Source organism: Mustelus asterias, chromosome 3 (assembly GCF_964213995.1).
Source record: "Mustelus asterias chromosome 3, sMusAst1.hap1.1, whole genome shotgun sequence".
Classification (NCBI taxonomy): domain Eukaryota; kingdom Metazoa; phylum Chordata; class Chondrichthyes; order Carcharhiniformes; family Triakidae; genus Mustelus; species Mustelus asterias.
This window is the reverse complement of record NC_135803.1, coordinates 143,390,685-143,412,149: the sequence shown is the minus strand read 5'-3', so window position 1 is coordinate 143,412,149 and position 21,465 is coordinate 143,390,685. Positions and strand designations below refer to the sequence as shown.

Below are 21,465 nucleotides of genomic sequence, written 5' to 3'. Positions count from 1 at the left end.
TCTCTGTTCCATAGTTAGCTCAACATCAATCACTAAGTATGTGTTTCTCCCATTTTTGCTTTCTAGTTTAAGTTTATTTTATTCATGTCACAAGTAGACTTGCATTAACTGCAATGAAGTTATGTGATGCTTGTCTGCCATTGTTGTTGATTTATATATTGTATTCAACTGATACTTCATTTTATGAGCTGTCTTCTCTAAAACCACAACATGTTCTTGTTTGGTACCTGCTGCAAATTTGACCAATTTTCATAAAGTTTGACTCAGCAATTTTTACAGATGCACCGTAGAAAGCATCCTTTCTGGATGTAACACAGCTCCTGCTCTAACCAAGACCACAAGAAACTACAAAGGACTGTGAATGTAGCCCAGTCCATCACGCAAACCAGCCTTCCAATCACTGACTCTGTCTACACAGCCAGCAAAGTCAAGGACTCCGCGCACCCCGGACATCCTTTCTTCCACCTTCTTCCATCGGGAAAAAGATACAAAAGTCTGAGATCACAAACCATGCGACTCAAGAACAGCTTCTTCCCTGCTGCCATCAGACTTCTGAATGAACCTACCTTATATTAAGTTGATCTTTCTCTACACCCTAGCTATGACTGTAACACTACATTCTGCACCTCTCCTTTTCTTCTCCCCAATGTACTCTATGAATGGTGTGCTTTGTCTATATGGCAAGCAAGAAACAATACTTTTCATTGTATACCAATACATGTGACAATAGTAAATCCAATCAGATCAATCCAAGTCATTTACATTAATTAGAAATGATACTTGTCCCAACATTGTACCCAGGGGTATCCCACTCAGTACTCTCTACTCCCCACAATCAAACATAACTGCTCTCATAAGCATTCATCGTGACCCCAATACAGTCCATGCTACAGGATCATTTTTGAAACGCTTTCACTGTGGAATGTGGCAATCATCTCCAGCACAGGAAGGCCTCACAAATGAAACAAATGACCAGCTATTCTGTTTGAGCATTGACAGTTGTGCAATGAATGTTAGCCAGGGAAATACAAAAATTCCCTGCACTACTCAAAATAATTGCTATGGTACATTTTAGACAGACAAACAGCACCTTGGTTTAACATCATAATGATTTGTTGCACATGAAGCATCTGGGAATATTTGAGTCACATGGTACGCTTTGCCGATGTCATTTGTTTCCCTACTGTAGGAAAAGAGGGACCTGTGGGTGCATGCGCACTGATCTTTGAAGTTGGCAGGCCATACTGAGAGAGTGGCTAACAAAGCACATGGGATCTTGGGCTTCATAAAAAACGCATCGAGTAAAAAAGCACAGAAGTTATGCTGAACCTTTATATAAAGTTCTGGTTAGGTTACAACTAGAGCAGTGTATTCAATTCTAGTTATTACACTTTAGGAAGAATACAAGGGTTCTTGTGCAATTGTTCAAGAGATTTACTTGACTGATTCCAGGGATGGGGAATTTTGGCTTCAAAGTTAGGCTGAAGCTGGCGTTGTTCTCGGAGCATAGGAAATTGAGGGGAGATTTGATTGAGATACACAAGGGTATGACAGGTTTGGATAAGGTAGATAAGGAAAAGCTGTTTCCTTTAATTGATGGTACAAAGACTTGGGTAAAGATATTAAAGATTTTGGGCAAGAGATGCAGGAGGACTGTGACCATGAACTTTTTATTGGATAGTGGTAATGGTCTGGAACTCACTGCCCACGAGGCTAAGAGACAGTCAATGATTTCAAAAGGAAATTGGATGGGTAGTTGAAAAAAAAAGCTTAACGGGTTCCCAGGGTACAGCAGGGGAACAGGACTGACTGAATTGTTTCATACAACCAGCATGGATGGACTCAATAGATCAACTGGCCTCCTTCTGTGCCAGAAATGGCTCTATGACAATAGAACAGAGCTGTACCCCTCCCAGTCAGGGAGCAGAAAAATGGTCAAGTTCCCTAGTTAGGGAGCAGGTAATTGGTCAAATTTTTGATTAATCTTCTGACTCCAGATCAAAATTTGCATGTGGACAAGTGAAGTTCGAGCAGGCCTTGCCACAATGATCAACGAGCTGTATAACCTGCTGACATTGATGCTCTAGGATCCCATATTAAGAATGGTCACTTTGACAAGTCAACCAGTGTTGATAGAATACATCTGATTCCAGCCATCATTACAACTGACCTCAGAAAAGGTCAGTCATAGTTGTACTCCTGATTACAGCACAACCAATCCCCACTACCATATAGCCCCTGTTTGAGACTTTATATGTGACCCCTCAGACTCAGCATCTAAGCAGTCTCGAATTGCAAAAAGCCTTAGAAATTGAAATAAACATTTTTCTACCGCAACATGAAGTTCAACATTTAATGCTGAGCAGCGAATGTACAGAACTAGGAAAATCTTTTAGATTATGTATTCCAGAATATGAATTGGAAATGTCTCCATGTTTTTAATCGTTGAAATGCATTGGCAAAACTGGGTGAATACACTCACCAATAGCGTGTCTCTCCTCAAGACATCCAGTATGGCCAACATTTCTTAATTCTTTAGACTTTTCCTTATTGACTGACTCTTTAGACTTTTCCTTGCTAACTGACCAGTGTGAAGAATGGATAAAAGATAGGCATATAAATAACCTATCTTCTCTGACACTTCAGGCCATAAACTAAGTTGTAGATGGGACACTTTGAAAAAAACTTTGAACTGGACAAGGACAATCTGTGTCAAATCTTCACATAGGGAGCCTTTGTGATGATAACAAATGTCCGTGAGGACAAAAGCAAACCAAGTCATGCATCACTGAACTATGCCCACTTCCTAAACTACTTGGTGGTCTATGCACTTTGCATCCAGCTGATGACTATTCTCTCAGATAACTGGAATTATATAGCAAGTCTATATACCTGTTACAGAATGATAATTGTACCCAAATGGATACCACTGGTATGCATTTTTGCTTGCATGAAATAAATGTCTGTATTGTACTGCCAACCGTAGCTTCCTCAGTATGAAAAACAAACTCATCACCATACCAATTCTTCTACTTTCCCTCCCCACCCCAAGAATAGAACAAATTAACTGATGTGGCCCATATTATATGATTTAAACCAATTTATTCAATTTTTGATTGTGACTGGCTGCATTCCCATCTTAATTAAAGAAGGCTGCTTATTTTACTTTTGAAGGCATCCTCATAGAGATCTTATTCAGGATTTCAAGCTTAATATGAAATGGCATGACTGTTGATGCTTTTGGAAATGGGAGCTCCCGAAATTGACCCATTCCAAAGAGAACAAAGATTTTACTTTTATGAGCCACAGGTTTGTTTTTGCTACTCTAAACTTCTGGTACTTTAAACTCTTTAGTGAAAATTTCTCAAAGCAATTATAAATTTCTCTTAAGAGTTGTGTTGTGTGTGTATGTATGTGCATCTATTCAATAAACAATATCTGAAATCGGTCAATTCTTTTTAAAGTTTATTTATTAGTGTCACAAGTAGGCTTACATGCAATGAAGTTACTGTGAAAATCCCTTAGTGGCCACACTCCAGCACTTGTTCGGGTACACTGGGGGAGAATTTAGCATGGCCAATGCACCTAACCAAGCAGACACGGGAAGAACGTGTAAATTCCAATAGACAGTGACCCAAGCTGGGAATCGAACCCGGGTCCCTGTGCTGTGAGGCAGCAATGCTAACCATTATGCCATCGTGCCGCCCAGGCAATTGATACAAATGGAAAATGAACAGGTCATACCCTTCAGAAAAAAATGTCAATAAGAAGTAGTTTAATCAACCAAGGCAATTCCATAAAACATTATTTTCCAACAGTTTGCTAACCATTAGGGCAGGAGTAAAAGCACAACTGGTACATATTATTTTATTGAAAAACTCGCGACTTTGCATTGGACATGTGTGACCAACCTACTCACAATGACTTTCTTAACAATGAATGAAATTCATTCATTTTAACAGATACCAGCCATGCTACAGGTAGCCAGAGATCACTTTCAGTTTTCCATACTCAAAGCAATATTGTGCACTTCAAATTAATGGTCAGTCATTTACTTGTTAGGTGAATTTGATCAAGGCATTAACTTGATGCTAAGCAATGTCCCACAAAGCAAAATGCCAGGCCATGCTACACCTAATCCTCACTAGGCACCAAAACAAATCCTTTCCACTCTCCTACATCTCCAGCAGATAGTTTAAAGCAACACCCCAGAGACACAGATTTCACACTATATTTTGTTTGCCACACACCCAATTGTACCGATGGTGATGTGAAGAGGGTAATATATATTTTAAAGGGGAAGGGAGAAATCATATCTAAAATTTGAAGAAAAAATTCATACTGAACTGAGGCCCAAGCAGAATTTAAAACATATCAACCGATCCCAATATTTAAAGAAGGGTAAAATAATATTTAAGACCGCAGCTAAACAATATATAGTGAACAATCCATTCACATTTTACTTTGGGAACTTCAGTGCCTTCCACAAAGTAATGTTTCCATTTACCAGCAAAATAAAATGAAACCCAAAGCATCCTCTCTCAGGCAGAGTATGTGACCCTATTTTTAGAAATGATGATTGCTGCAGCAATCCAGCAGCTGGTCGAAAGACAGTTTGGCAAAGTAAATCCTGGTGAAATTCAGATTCCTGGTAAATGCTCACAGACATACTCCCTACAAGGGAGAACATACCATTGGGATGATCCTTCACTACAGAAATTATCTTACACGCTAAACACTGAAAGGATGTGTATTAACACCAGACACTTCCCTAAACTCTTCCTAATATGTGCATTGTAATATATTAACTGGGGGAAGAGGGAAAGAGAAAACAAGAAATAAGTATCCAATCTGATATTTTGATTTGTTTCCAATTGTGTTACTTAACACCATATGAAGATGGTCAAATGAAATTGTACACTTGCTGTTCACCTGAAACTCTGATATAAGCACAGTGGTAATAAAACACTGGGTCTTTCCTCATCTGAATGTTAAAGGTAGGATTAAGCTTTCAACAACACAAAATTTGAAAAATTTTAGTCAGAATAATGTTGCATAAGATTTCTATTTATGCTGCTTTTACTTTATACACAACTATTTGACATTTTGGGAATGAAACTGATTTAAAATTAACAAGATCAAAAAAAATTCAACAAACTGATGTGATATAGTGACTACTACAGCAGATTGGATTGTAGAAATTGTGAAGTATTCATTGTAAAGAGCGGCAAGCTCTTAAAAATTTGTAAAATAATTAATCACCTCCTAAGGCGAGGTTACAAAATTCTGTACACCTTCAGTTTTGTCAGGTCTCTGCTCCCAACAATGGTAACAAGATAACTTCTGTTACACACATGCAGCTCCTTGGTTTGGTAAATAATAAACTAATAATGGCAGATGTTGCTGAAAAAAAACAAATAAGAGTTGGAACCTCTTTGTCACTGAACCTCAATGTTCCCCAATACCTACAACCAATGATGGAATTAACTAATATGGTTTAGCAAGCTGCAACGTACAGGGAGTGGTTGAAGCAAATAGTATAACTGGGGAAGCTAGACATGCAAATGAGGGAGAAGTAAATAAATTGTTGAGTTACAATGGTAGATTTGGATGAGGACAGATGGGAGGAGGTTTCAATTGTTCAAGGAGCTTAAGTACATGCATGGACTTGGGCCAAATGGCTCGCTATGTAACAAGTGGTTCTACTGAACTCAATACAAAGTTAACCAGGTAATAAAAGATAGCCTTCTATGGCAACTCCATCATCTAAAATAATCAGGAGAGACATGACCAAGGTGGTGGACCTCTTCAAAATTGAAGAGTGGATGGAGGAGCAAAGTACCCAGTTTGTGTCGAAAAATACAAAATCTTTAGTTCCTACGCATCAACAATCTTTTTTAGTTGAAAATGTGAGTAAAGAATACTATTGGTTAATGACGTGGGGCTGCAATATTATTTTATACAGCATCAATAGCAGAACTCTGTCCCTATCTGCATATGTTCAAATCCAGGGTTAACCATCACGTGGAGGACAAGGAAAATTCTTGATTTATCCATTAACCCCACAGTTTCCTCTAGCGCCACACAACTACACACCTATCATAAAATAACTCAGAATGAATCAAATTCTCGAGGATCCGTCCACAAACTCATGTTAAGCGGAGCTTCCTGATAGCCAAGGAGGCCTCATTCCCATATGAATGTATCTCTATGTAATCCAATATGCCCACAAACGTGGTCTATGTCAAAAACAACAGGTTTAAATGCCAAAACATAGTAAAGCGGTAAATGTGCAAAAGAGTCTTTATTCAATTTGTTCATGCCTTACAATGGCCTGACCTTGTCAAAAAACAAAGCTTTGCATTGAAAAATGTCAGCAGTTAACTCTGGAAAAACTTCTTCTGCTCAGGCATTTGTGGACTCATCAGGGTCATCGGCCTCCTCTGACGTCACAGTTGAAGAATGCACTGCACCTACAATTACATCATCTATCTTTCCTGTCCTGCAGCATACGGCATCGTCTACCTCCTCATAAGTTTCCATGGTTCTCTCTACTGAAATTTCCATGCCCACAGATGAGTGAAAAGTGCCTCCTCATTAGACTGTCGGCCTCAGCCTACTCCCCCTTTTTCTTAATGGAGCCAATTTCTGATTTAGCCATACTTGAAGGCTTTGCACGTCCTTTGACATATATTGATGTCAAATGTCTTGCCCAGCACTCCAGGATTTTGAGCTTGTGTGGTCTGACTCCACCCTGATTGATCGACACGGTCAATGACAACCTTAGACAAGTTTGGATAATCCGGAGTTACCAGTGTGGAGCTGACAAATCATTGGATTTGCTGTTCTGTCAGCTGGAATCATTGACGACTTTGAAATAACCAAATTTTGTGTCATCTGAGTTAAGCTCATTGCGATTTCACTGTAACTACATTTATATGGACTTCAGAAAACTATTTGTGTAGCTAATATCTGATCTCACATATACCACAGCAACTGCAACGCAAAGTTACTGAATTCACTAAACCTGGCAAAAATCCAATTTTTATACATACATATAGTACATGGGTGGCATGGAGGCACAGTGGTTAGCACTGCTGCCTCATAGCGTCAGGGACACAGGTTCAATTCCAGCATTGGGTGGACTATCTGTGTGGAGTTTGCACATTCTCCCCATGTCTGTGTGGAATTTCCTCCAGGTGCTCCGGTTTCTTCTCACAGTCCAAAAATGTACAGGGTTAGGTGAATTGGCCGTGCTAAGTTGCCTCTTACAGTGCCCAAAAATGTGTTGGTTGGATGATTATGGGGTTATGGAGATGGGGCAGGAGGTTGGGCCTGGGTAAGATGCTCTTCCGGAGAGTTGGTGCAGACTCAAATGGCCTCCTTCTGCACTGTACAGATTCTATGATATAATGAACAGGTCTTCTCAGCAAGGCTGTGGGTTGAAATTTCAAGCTGCTTTTCTACTATGTGAGTCCACGCTAATATCAGAAATGTCTTATGTAGCCAGCTGCAATCTGAAGTGTACTGGATGAAGTACAGGCAGCAAACCTCAGGACCCCACAATGGCAATTTCTAAGTGGATAGCCTCAGCGAGTCAATCAGATTTATCTTCAGATTGCACAAGACCTGTACATCACATGGCACAAACAAATAGAATAAAGACTTTCAGTTGGTGCTCCAGAGTTCTCTTGACAGCAACCAATGGAACAATTTGTTTGAAGAGAGGTAATTTAACAGCTGTATTTTCTTGTGGTATTAAGTGCAGTACCTAAACAGTGATGAAAGAGAATTATGACCCACATCCAGCATCAGTCAAGTGTTGGACAGAGACTTGTGTATCAGCAAGCATACAGACAGCTTGTAACCTTTACTGTATATTTCTAAATCATTCTACGAATCTTACAGTTAATCTATGTTTGTCTACAAAGACTTCTGCAGACCTATCAAACTGTATCCAACACATTTAAAACATTTTCTATGAAAAATAGAATATAAAAAGATGTTTTGTGTTCAGAAGTTTACTACTTTTAAATCCACACATACCGCCACAGAGTTGAGTGTAATAACTAATGAATTGATGAACCGGTAAAAAACAGAGACCGGGCACATTTACTGGGCTTTTTCAAGTTGCCAAACAGTGATTAGTGGAGTGCCGCAAGGATCAGTGCTGGGCCTCAGCTATTTACAATCTATATTATGACTTAGATGAAGAGACAGAGAATAATGTATCCAAGTTTGCTGATGATACCAAGCTAAGTGGAAAGATAAGCTGTGGGGAGGACACAAAGAGGCTGCAAAGAGATATAGATAGGTTAAATGATTGGGTATCAAGACTGCAGATGGAGTACAACAGGAGGAAATATGAAGTATTCACTTTGGTGACAAGAAAAAAATGCAGAATATTTTTTAAAAGGTGAGAAAATTCTAAGTGTTGATGTTTAGAGATTTGGGTGTGCTGGTAAAAGGAACGCAGAATGTTAGATGAAGGTGCAGCAACCAATTAGGAAGGCAAATGGCATGCTGCCCTTATTACAAGGGGATTGAAGTACAAGAAAAAAGAAGTCTTGCTACAGTTGCACAGGCTTTTGGTGAGGCCGCATCGAAAGTCCTGTGTGCAGTTTTATTTTACACATTTAAGAAAGGATATGCTTGCATTGGGGTGGTACTGCGAAGATTCACAAAATTGGTCTCTAGGATCTAGGGGTTCTCTTATGATGAGAGGTTGAGTAAATTGGGCTTATATTCTCTGGAATTTAGAAGAATGAGAGGCAATCTCATCAAAATCTACAAAGTTCTCAAGAGGCTTAAAAGGGTGGAAGCTAAGAAATTGTTTTTGTTTTTTGGGAATCTAAAACATGGGGCACAGTCCCACAGATAAGGGGATGATTATTTCGGACAGAGATGAGGAGAATTACTTCACTCAAAGGGTTGTGGTCTTTGAAATGTTTTACCTTAGGGGGCAGACTGTTTTGGTTTCTCAGGGAATTAAGGAAAATGGGGAATATGAAGAATTGAACATAAAAGTAGGATGTTATGTTTCAGTTATATAGGGCATTGGTGAGATCAAATCGCGAATGTTGTGTGTATATTTTGGTCTCCATATTTGAGGATGTAAATGTCTCGGAGGGGAGATTTACGAGATGGATACCTGGAATGAGCAGGTTGTCTTTTCAGGAAACGTTAGACTGACTGCGCTTGTTTCCACTGGAATTTTAAAGAGCCAGGAGTGACTTAATTGAAGTATCCTGAATGGCATTGACAAGGTGGACAATGGAAAGGATGACTCTAGTGGATGAGTCCAGGGCCAGAGAGCAATATTTTAAATTTAGGGGCTGCCCTTTTAGGACAGAGATGGGCAGTTTTTTTTTCTCTGAGGGTTTTGTGAATTTGAAACTCTCTGCCTCAGAAGGTGGGGGAGATAGAATCATTCAATACTTTTAAGGTGGAGGTAGATCAATTCCCTTGGGGACAGATGAGGATGTAATTTGAAACACAACCAGATTAGCCATGATCTTATTGAAGAGCAGAGCAAGATCGAGGGCCCCGAGTGGCCTGCTTCTCCTCCTATTTTGTATGTTCTAATGGGAGGTGGGTGGGGAAATGGAGCTGAAGCCCAAGATCAACCATGATCTCAATGAATGGAGGAGCAGGTTCAATGGACCGTGTAGTCTATACCCGCTCCAATTTATTACGTTTTCATGCATTCTTGTGTTCACAGCTGATGAAACTGGAACAGGGTTCAGCCCAATTATTATTTTGCCTCCTAACAAACAAAACTTCAATGCTGAATTGAAGTATAAAGCTTGAAGCATCTTAGTCCATTCGATGTAGTGATACATTTTCTTAAAGTTACAGCAATGCCCAAATAACATACATCACCAGGAATGACATGAGTAATACATAAAAATACAGAGCTTTTTAAATTCTGAAACTAACTTTAACCACAATAATTCCAAAATATATTAACTTTGAATGCAATATGGAGCCACAGAACAACTGCTGAATATTACTCCAGCAGGGTCTGGAAACTATTGCAACATCTATCTCATGTTCATGGAAAGGGAGTAAGTAGAAATCAGCTTCTAACAGATTATCCTTCTCCCATTTCTAGCTTCTAACCTCTGTCAAAATCTTTGCCTTTTTTAAATTCGATGACCAGTGCCCCATTGAAATTCCCTCTCTCATAAGAACATAAGAACTAGGAGCAGGAGTAGGCTATCTGGCCCCTCGAGCCTGCTCCACTATTCGATAAGATCATGGCTGATCTTTTTGTGGAATCAGCTCCACTTACCCGTCCCCTCACCATAACCCTTAATTCCTTTACTGTTCAAAAATTTATCTATCCTTGCCGTAAAAACATTCAATGAGGTAGCCTCAACTGCTTCACTGGGCAGGGAATTCCACAGATTCACAACCCTTTGGGTGAAGAAGTTCCTCCTCAACTCAGTCCTAAATCAGCTCCCCCTTATTTTGAGTCAATGCCCCCCCCCCAGTTCTAGTTTTACCTGCCAGTGGAACCAACTTCTCTGCTTCTATCTTATCTATTCTGTTCATAATCTTATATGTTTCTATAAGATCTCCCCTCATTCTTCTGAATTCCAATGAGTACAGCCCCAATCTACTCAATCTCTCCTTATAAGCCAACCCTCTCAACTCTGGAATCAACCTAGTGAATCTCCTCTGCACCCCTCCAGTGCCAGTATATCCTTTCTCTCTCATTCCTTTGAAGCTTCAATAGTGCAATAGGTTCTCGTTCTTTCTCCGAGTTATATTTTGCAATCAAGACATATCCCAACATTACCACAGATTCATTCCTTTCCAGATCCTCAAATCAATGAACTTTCTTGTGTTGGTCTGTCTTCCTTACAGCTACAAAGTACAGATTTTGAAACCTAGGCTGAGTGTTGCAAACAAGACCCAAATTTATTTTCTTATCTTACTTTCTTTTCAACTTTGCCAATCTATTATCATAGAATAGTTGCAGCACAGGAGGTCGTCATTTGGGTGTGAGTGTCCCCGCCAAATTCACCCAGTCCCATTCCCCCCACCCCTTTTTTCCTGTGGTCCTGCAATTCTTTTATCTTCAGATAATTGGCTAAATCTCTTTTGGAGGCCTTGATTGAAATTTGCATCCACCATGTAAGTGTTGCCCGGATCCTAACCTCTCACTGGGTAAACATTTTTCCTCATGCTACCATTGCTTCTTTTGCCAATCACTTTAAATTTATGTCCTCTAGCTCTGAACCCTTCACCATTGGAACAGTTTCTCCCTATTCACTCTGTCCAGTTCCTGTATGATTTTGAACATCCTCTCCCAATCTATCTACCCAACTGAAGTTGCTCATCCCTGAAACCATTCTTGTGAAACTTTTCTGCACCCTCTCTAATGTTTTCACATGCTTCTTAAAGTGTGGCGCCCAGAACTGGACACAATAGTTCTGCTGGCAGCAAACCAGCAGTTGATACAGGTTTACCATATACCATACTGCAAGATTTTTGATTAAAAACAAGCAAGTGATTTTTACGTGGACATAGTTGTACAATTTTTCCAGTTTCCACAACTGCAATAATGGAAATTGTTGAAAACACTGAAAGACAATTAGCAAGAGGGTAAAATACTTCCACTGGGAGAAGAGAATCAATATACTAATCTATGATGTACATGATGATGTAGCACCAACATCAGGCAGCCATGTGCTATAAGCTCCAGGCAGCAGACAGGCAGTTCCGAGGGGAGATGTGCCTTTCCTGTGACCCACTACATACATACTTTAGACAGCATAAATTAATTAATTTTCAAGTAAATACCCTGATACACCCACAGCTCTTCCTTGTTATAATCCAGACTTAGCGCATTATACAACATGGTAGCAGTCCATTGTTGGTGCCATATGACGAACACACACAGTCCAAGACAACCACAATTCCGGGTTGGCACGATATTTTGTCAGGCATCTCGGCAACAGCGTTACTGGAAACAGGCAGCAATGTCAGCAGTGCAACAACAGTCACTACCCTTCCTGTTTCCAAGCCTCAGAATCTTACAGATATCACTGTTGGAAGACGTGATGTGAAACTTCAAGGGCTGGAGAAGTTGAAAAACAAATATATTTCTCTGCTTCCAGGGAACCAGTTCATACCTAGGAGGGTGCTATACCCTCTATTGCTTTTGAGCCTGCAGCTTCACATCACCTTCACTGGCCATAACACAGCACAAGTGAAGGAATTAAACCTCAGGTAAAAACAAACCAATGGTACAATACCAGACAAAAAGTGAAAGCTCTGCCACCTTTAAGTCTAGGCAAGCAAATTTGGATCAGGGACCAAAAGACCGAAGGCATCATTCTCACTAGTGCAGAGCACCCACACTGGTATTTGGTCCAGATACCATTGGTACAGTCCAAAGAGTAAGAAGTCTCACAACACCAGGTTAAAGTCCAACAGGTTTATTTGGTAGCAAGTACCATAAGCTTTCGGAGCGCTGCTCCTTCGTCAGATGGAATGGAAATGTGCTCTCAAACAGTGCACAGAGACACTGTTTGAGAGCACATTTCCACTCCATCTGATGAAGGAGCAGCGCTCCGAAAGCTTATTTTATTTGCTACCAAATAAACCTGTTGGACTTTAACCTGGTGTTGTGAGACTTCTTACTGTGTTCACCCCAGTCCAACGCCGGCATCTCCACATCATGACAGTCCAAAGAAACAGACAAGCCCTCATCACCTTCACACCCACCAGACCGCAAGGTTCCAACTTGCATGAGATGTGGACTGAAGACACTCAAAATACTAGACATGTTGGTCCACCCCAGAACCCAATGCCAGATCTCCGACCCCGTGGAGCAGTCACCAGGGAACACTTGGGAAGAATGGTGATGGTGCCCCTGAGACTCAACCTAGAGCTGCAGAATGGGGGAGGGGGTTAGTGTAAATGATTCAAAAACAACTAACATAAAAGGGAATTCCAAAGTCTTCCATGAGTATATAAATAATAAAAGGGTATAAAACAGTAGGGCCAATTTGTGATTTAAAAAAAGGGGACTTGCATATGGAGGGAGGAGATACAGCAGAGATATTAAACAGGTATTTTACATCTGGCTTTACAAAGGAAGAAAATGCCACCCAGGCCAAAGTAAGAGCGGAGCTAACTGGTATACTTGAACAATTTACAATTGGAGAAGGTGGTGTTAGAAAGGCCTTCTTTACTTAAAATAGACAAGGTACCAGGACCGGCTGAGATGCAGCCAAGCGTACTGAGGAAGTGGAGGTGGAAATTGCAGAGGCTCTAGTGATAATTCTCCAGTCTTCCTTAGATACATGTGGTGCCAGAGGACTGAAGAATTGCAAATGTTCTACACCCTTGTGCAAAAAGGGGTGCAAAGATAAAGCCAGCAACTGCAGACCAGTCAGCTTGACTTCAGTGGTAGGGAAACTTCTGGAAACTATAATTTGAGGCAAAATTAATAGCCACTTAAATAAGTGCTGGATAATTAAGGAAAGCCAGCATGAATTCATTAAATAGTGAGAAACTGTTCCCTCTCAAGAGTGTGTCAAGAGCTGGAGGGCACAAATTCAAAATAATTGGCAAAAGGAGTAAAAGTGATGGGAGGAATGATTTTTTCACCCAGAGGGTGGTTGGAGTCTGGAACAGACTTTCTGAGAGGAGGTAGGTTTGATCGAAGTACTCAAAAGGGAATTGAGTTGCTATTTGAAAATAATGTGCAAGTTTACGGGGATAAGACAGGGGGGTGGGACTAGATATAATGCTCTTTTGGAGAACCAGTGCAGACCCGATTAGATAAATGATTCCTTAGGCACTGTAAAGATTGTGACAAATGTAATGTAAATAGTTCTAAAATATTTTTTTTTGGGGGGGGGAAGATGTAGTAGAAACGGTTAACTGAATGGCTATGCTAATCTGAGGTACATAAGGATGTTGCAATGACATCATGTGGAGATGCCGGCGTTGGACTGGGGTAAGCACAGTAAGGAGTCTAACAACACCAGGTTAAAGTCCAACAGGTTTATTTGGTAGCAAACGCCACTAGCTTTCGGAGCGCTGCTCCTTCGTCAGGTAAGTGGGAGATCTTGAGCAGATCTCCCACTCACCTGACGAAGGAGCAGCGCTCCGAAAGCTAGTGGCCTTTGCTACCAAATAAGCCTGTTGGACTTTAACCTGGTGTTGTTAAGACTCCTTACCGTGCAATGACATCAGGCAGTAATATGCTAGACACTCTAGTTAGCAGACAGGCAGCCTGGATGGGAGATGTACCTTCCTTGTGACCCACTATGTACTGTAAATAAACTAGTTGTTAAATAAACACCCTTAAGCACCTAAACCTCTTCCGTGTTAGAATCCAAACTTAGCACATTCTACAACAGGGGAACAGAAAAAAAATTAAATACAGGATGATTCGAGGTGGACTCCTCCCATCTCACAGTATTCATTTACACTGCAACTCGAGGGGCCTGAAATCATCCCAACTGCTACTCATTTTAGCAGTGCGGATGGTGCACAACGGCAGAGGTGGAAACATTTTTTTTAGGAATTCATTTTATTTTTAACACTTTGCTGCACCCTTTCAGGATGTACTCACAACGGCATGCTTTAAGTGGTTTCCACGCTGAAAAGGCCCTGGAGTCAATGACAACAATCCCCATACTTGGGGCTTCAGACGATGTCAAACCATACTGCTTAAATATGGTTTTCTGCATTTCAAGGCATGCAAAGGATTTTTTAAAAAATATCTCCCCTCCCCCACCCACACATTGTTACTCACTCCCTCTCAGGAAGGATTTAAGAAATACTTTTAATGGTAACAAAATTAACTGCTGGTGTGCGCATGTGTCGGAACGTCACCACGCTAACATTATGCTGTCAGTGTGTTAATGATTCTCCACCAAGTCAGCCTGTGTTTGGGAAGTGCAAGAGACAAAAGCATTGTCTCTCCAAACTGGAGCGATTCCCTTCGACTTCGATAGATAGCGTGTGAATGCGCACTCAGCCTAACTGCATCAGGGTGAATTACACACAAGTGATACCTCGGTATATCTTTAATTGGTTCCTGGCAAATATTTTATATGCAGATAAATCTGACCACTATTTAAAGTGATGGCTTCTTAAAAGAAAAATGGATAAAAATAATAAGTCATGGGGGGCACCACTGACTGCAACGACTTCTTTATGCATTGTTACGTGCTGCAAGAACGCTTACAATAGAATCAGCAGCCTGTGTTTGTGCAGTTTCATAATTGGTTTATTTTTGGCTACTTTACAGCTGGAAAAGGTTTGAGAGGCCCCAGTGGGAGCGGGGATGATGCAATCTCTTGGAGCACATTAATCCACCTCCAGGCACAGGCTGTTTGAGCAATCGCACGCCCTGCATTCCTTGCCTTGGTTGCAATGTCACATTAGACTTGCAATCGCACTGGCAAATCCAAAGCATGAACAGCGTTCACCACCACCCACTCTCCTCCCCTCCCCCACTCTTTCTTTAAAAAAATGTCAGACCGGATTTTATTTTTTTGTAACTATTCTGGGTACGTGCACACTTCCCTGTCAAAAATGGCGTCCCTGATTCATGGCTGCCCAGAGCTTTTCCCCCTGTTGTCCTTTGAATATCTCCCTACTCTTGTAGCTAATTAGATACATTATAGGATAGCAGCCAGTGATATTCGAGACATGCCGATTTAATTTAGCAGGCCTTGGAAATGGAGGAGTTTTCTCTTCCTCCTCCTCTCCCTTCTGACCGTGTCAGCTTCGTTTCTCAAAATGCCTGAGACACATCGGGTAAGGTATTTCTAACAAATATATTGGACAAGCACGGATGGTGGGTGGTGGCGGGCAATCCGCCATAGGCGACACACACACGCACCTCTGACAACAACAAACCTTAAAATGACTCTCCCAGCTGCAACAGGGCAGCCAGGGAGCGACTTTTTATAAAGACTGCGATTTTAAAGATACTCTTATACACTTTGCAACAGATGGGCCCCGAAACGTCTGACCGAGACAAACATGGTCGGGTATAAAGTTCTCCAAAAAAGGAGAGGTTTGCGGATCTTATTTGAATACGTGGAGTAAGCCTTCCAAGTGTTCCAACAACGATTTCCGGTCTGCCAGTATCAGTCGAACCCATGTTTAAACAAGATATATTTCAAAATTATCTGCCAGAATCCCCTAATCAGAAAATGAAATCAATGATTTCGCTATGGAAGATTATTGCTTTCTTTTTACGTTTATTGAAACGTGTAAAATAAAAGGCAAGCTGTCCATTGCTTGCTAAAGGGGTAATCCGTACTGCAATCACTCCAACTCCTGAAGAAAACGGGGCCAAAGAACTTCGTTCGCATATCTCGCCATGAATGCATGTAGAGAAATGAAGGAAATGCAACTTGAACCAATTACCTAACGTTACAACAACTGCGGTCTGTCAGCACGCCATGATACAAGACTAAACTCATACGAAATGTCTTTCAACCCATTACAAAGTCATTTCTCAAACTATTGCCCAGGGAGTCAACATTATTTCCCATTAGAAACATTTCCATGAGTGCCATCATCTTTATTAAGCGCAATAGTCAATAATTTACTTGCAATACCTTTTTTAAGCTTAATCCTACAATTAAAATTATACAAAGTTTCTATAGAGTGTGCGTCTTATTTGCAATAAAAAGGTAATCTCGCAGTGATCTTTTGTGATTTGAAATTAGGAAAATGGCTGCCTTGTGTTTAGGTTACATATTAGTTGTGGAGGTACTGGTCCTGCCTCTGAGCAAACGCTGCTAGCCTTTCAAACTGCGCCCCAGACTTTATCCATTCAATTAGCAGTCAATCGGAAATGCTCCACGCATAAGGAAAAACGATCCACAATGGTAATGATCCTTTTGCTGCAATTTCAGTTATTACAATATGTAAAAGCAATTAAGAGCCAGCTGTGGGGATAACACTGCAGTATAATTTCAGAATATTCAATTTCCATTTGTTTTATACCCCCTCCCTTACCCTCCACCAAACTCCGTTCCATGCAAGACAAAAGGCTTCACTATTTCGAATCTCAGAGTAACTACTGTTTGGATTTGCACACAATATTCACACTTAGAAGAATGAAAGCACTTGCAGCACGTAACTCCTCAACCTCCATTACATTTCCAATAAAATACAATTAATAAGGTACAAGGTAATATTGAGTTTCTTGACCAATACTAAATTTAAAAAACTTCACAACGAGGAGACTTTTCCTCCTAAATCTACATATTTTATTTCAAGAATACCATACAACCATGCAAGTAAAAAAACAAAGGGTTCTTAGCAGAGTCCTTTACTTAATGAAGGCCAGCTGCAGGACAGAGAAACCACCTATGCAGCCAGATCACAGGCAACAGCAGCCATTTTCACAAAAGGCCTACCAGGGTTTATTACAGTACAATGATGTTGTGTAATATCCAGCTCTCACTCTTCAATGTTTAGTCTATAATGAAACCTTTACAAAACTTAATCATAAAAGGCAAGATCTTTAACACTATAATCAGCTTGTATAATGCTGATTTCAAACAAAATCTATAACATTTAACTGTTCTCTTAATGGAAATATTGGCGCAAACTGTATAAGCTTCGATAGCCAACATCCGCGTAACCCAATCTGGGGTAATCCACCAGTCCAGCCCCAGGCTTGATGTAGGCCGCTACCGATAATGAATCGTTGCCCCACAAAAACATATGTATCTGGTAGCCTATCGTTTTAAAACGATGACCCATTATAATCTCTTGCCCTTTTTGCATAAAATTGAAATGCTTTTCGTTCAGAATATATCTGCTATGCAATCTGCCTTGATCTGCGAATCGCATCCCCCAAAATGCATAAAGCCACTTCCTCAGGTCCAATGCGTCAGTCTGCTCACTAAAGTTAAACAAAAAAAACCTAACGTTTAATTTGCACTGTGCCATTTTACTGCATTGTTCCACATTGAAATGGCGAAGATGTATTTTTCTTTGAGGTTTGATGTTCGGGAGATGCAACATTTTTTATTGGCGTGCCCAAAATTCAAACAAAGTCTTCGCTCAGACGAATACAGCTCGACCATCTGCCTGTTCATTAATATTCTTGGGAACTTCATGCAAGATCAAATTTCACTGAAGGCATTAGCCAGTTTCCTCCACGCAGCTATTTACTTGTGGAACTTTGTTAAAATATATTACATTTTATTTAGTGTGTGTGTGTATATATATATATATATATAGACACGTCACACGTTCACTTTAAGCGTTAACAACCCACAAAGGAAATGTGATCAGAAACACATTCAAAATATTTCACCAATAGTGATTAATTACACATTCAAATCGATTTCCGACCACTGTAAAACATTGCCTAAACTATGCAAATCTGCCAAAATATTTTAGTCCCGAGAGCAAATTCAACCCGTGACTGGAAGAAATGCATCGCAACCTTCACTACAGTGTATCAATGAAGTGGCATTCTACACAGGCGCTGCTTCCCCTCCCCCACATCCTAAACTGCAACACAATTGAAGTAACTACAGGGATTGTCCCGTAGCCACAAAGCCATTCACTGGAGTCTCTTTTGCACTTTCTCATCTTCCATAATGTAATACATCACTAATAAATGATCAATCGCTGGTTTGCAAAATGTTAACATGTGCAATCTATAATTTTAAAGCTTACAGTATCTAACTGAGTCATATCAGACCCAAATCTACCTTCCAAATTCATTTTTTAAACTTGGTTCAGGATCAAAAGGGCTAAAATTTCACGAACACTCAACATTTTTGGAAAAAAAATCATGAAGTGAATGAACAGCGAGGTTTGTAATAATTCTGACCAAAACGTAAATCATTTATCCAAATCATAAATGTGGGACAACTAATGATTGATATTAGCATTTGATCCATTAGGGACTCTGAACGATCTGTACCATTGCTCGTATCGAACAGGAACCTTATTACTAAATCTCGTAATCTTGCTCGGATTGAAAGCTTCTGGCTTCACAACCCAGGTTGGAAGAGCCTTAGAGTGCAAACCACAGAGTAGCTATTTTAAAAAGATCATTTAACTCCAAAAGTATGAATCATTTACGTCTTTAAAATCCCCCCTTCTCAAAATCTTCAATCAGCAAATAAAAACATTATTGATAAAGCCAGTGTTTGGATCTATCGAAGAGCTGGGACTGATGAAGCTGGATTTAAAAATCAGTCCCCTCCCCCACTCCCCTTGTACAGGAATTCTCGGACTCGTCCTTATGAAAATTAATCACCAGTTTCAGTTTAGTCATCTTAAAACTTCAATATAGTTCTAAGACAGTTAAAATGCACCAGAAGCAGGCAAATTATTTTATTCAATGTAGGGAGCATTTCTATTTCAGTATGCAGTACGTGGTCGCTCTACCCCTCCCCCCTTTCTCATTAAAAATACAATATGGGAGAATTCACCACTGACCTCTATATAGCAAAATAAACGCAACAAAACCACTTTTACCCCCCTTATCCAAGGAAACAGAAGACCAATCCAAGTGTTGTATCGACTGTTCCGCGCCAAATATCTGACTGAGGCCCCTGAAGTGCACTCCTGGCTTCCCAGACATACCGGGCCTTGCCCCAACTTCAAAGCCTCAGACTCAATTTCCGCTAACGCCGAATTTAGCAAGCTTGTCCCAGTACAAAGCAGGATTCTCCCGAACTTAAAACTAGTTCTACCATAAGATCACAACACTAACCTGTTTTCTGTCTTTTTGAATTCTGTGATTAAACGCAAAGACCTGATTATCGATTTTATGCATTCCCGACCGCTAATATGGATTAAATTACTTTAAATAAAACAATACATCAGATATAGCTTTGGAAGTTAATGCACAAAAAACAATTAATCGAAATCTTTGACAGATCTTGATGATATTCACTGTAAAAATAAGCACGGTTCCACGTTAAACCTCTCGTGTTAATCCACATTCTTACCTTTCGATTATTACTGAAAGAATTTCCAAAAATTCGATATTAAAATCAAATAACTTTCAAATAACCATTCGAAGACCAACCTTAAAAAACCTTCAGACAAAACCAACACACAGTAAGAGCAGACTACCAACCCTTCCCCCACCCCTTCTCGCTCACACACACACACACCCACAGCACAAGTTACCTCTGTGCAGATTTAAGGGTAAATAACTGGGTCAGAGTTTAGGGGTATGGATTATCAGGATTATTTTACACGGGAAGAAAATGAAGTTATTATGCAGTTCACTACTTAAAACAAGATCTGTGTTTAAAGCAGTATTTTAGATACAAAGTTGGGCTGGCAATCTGGCTTATTGGTCTGGAGATCGTTCTTTTAAGACACAAGATCTGGCTTCCTGGTGATGCGGTGAAGCGTTGAATTTACAGCAATTTATTGTGAAGCCTCATAGAAACATAGGTATAAAGGAAGGTATAGGGCTACCATCACGTCATAAATTACATTTATAATGTTACTATGATTCTCGGGCGAAGTTTTTTTTAGTTTTAAAGGGTTAATCATTCCCAAACTTATAGTGATAAACAAAAATAAAGGGTGTTTGACTAACTAAAACATAATGTTATAAGTTTTAGAAGTTGGACGAATAAACAGAAAATGTTCTGGTATTAAATATTAAAACATTTCAATTCCATTAAAACTCAGGCTATGAATTTATGATCTGAGATCTCATCCGCCTAGCTTAACGAAAGCACTTTCATTTTCTCCACAACCAAACATATGTGCTATCGTCCCAATATGGCTTCTTAAAGCCTGTGATGAATCCCAGTGAAAACTAACTTTGAATTCATAGTGAAGCTCTACGATGAAATTTAACCTAGGCAGACTAAAGCAAACAACATCATCTACAACACAATTCATCCCTGGACCATGTGGTAGAGGCCAAGTCCTCTTGAGCTACATTTTTTCACCAAGATTTTCCGTAAAAAAATATTTTGCTTAATACCTTCAAAACAATCAATAATAATCGATTCCTATAGATGCCCCAAACACAACAAAACCTACGAGCGGAAATCTTCATAACTGCCACTTTCCTACTGGGGCATCACTGATTTTGCAAGCTGGAGACCAACAATTGTATGCCAGAATCTTATTTGGGCATTATAGAATAGCAAAATCCAAAAGATTCCATCTCATTTTCTAATGACTGTGACACAACATAACTTAAGAAATATGTTTTCATGATGATCCAATGTGTTGAAAAATGCTTAGCTAATTCTGTATATATATTTGCATCATAATACTTTGATAATATAGTGCTTAGGCTTTTTTAGCATTATGGTAATCAAGTACGTTGAATGCAGATGATTTTTTGAAGGAGAGAGAAATAGCTGAGCACCAACTCAAGGATTGGATAATGCCTCCCAGCTGCAGTGCTACCATGGGGCCCAACCTCTCTGGCTTTTTTCCTTGTCATGTTATTCTAATGAAGAAAAT

The 21,465-nt window shown here is 40.0% G+C and overlaps 1 protein-coding gene across 1 annotated transcript in view; it reads right to left on the bottom strand.

The window, feature by feature from the left end:
* setd5 (SET domain containing 5) overlaps positions 1 to 20,142 on the bottom strand; it is a 153,418-nt gene extending 133,276 nt beyond the window's left edge. The window contains exon 1 of the mRNA XM_078209838.1: positions 19,974 to 20,142. The gene's annotated coding sequence lies outside the window, so the exon portion shown is untranslated. The remainder of the gene's footprint in view (positions 1 to 19,973) is intronic.
* Positions 20,143 to 21,465: the final 1,323 nt, after the last annotated feature.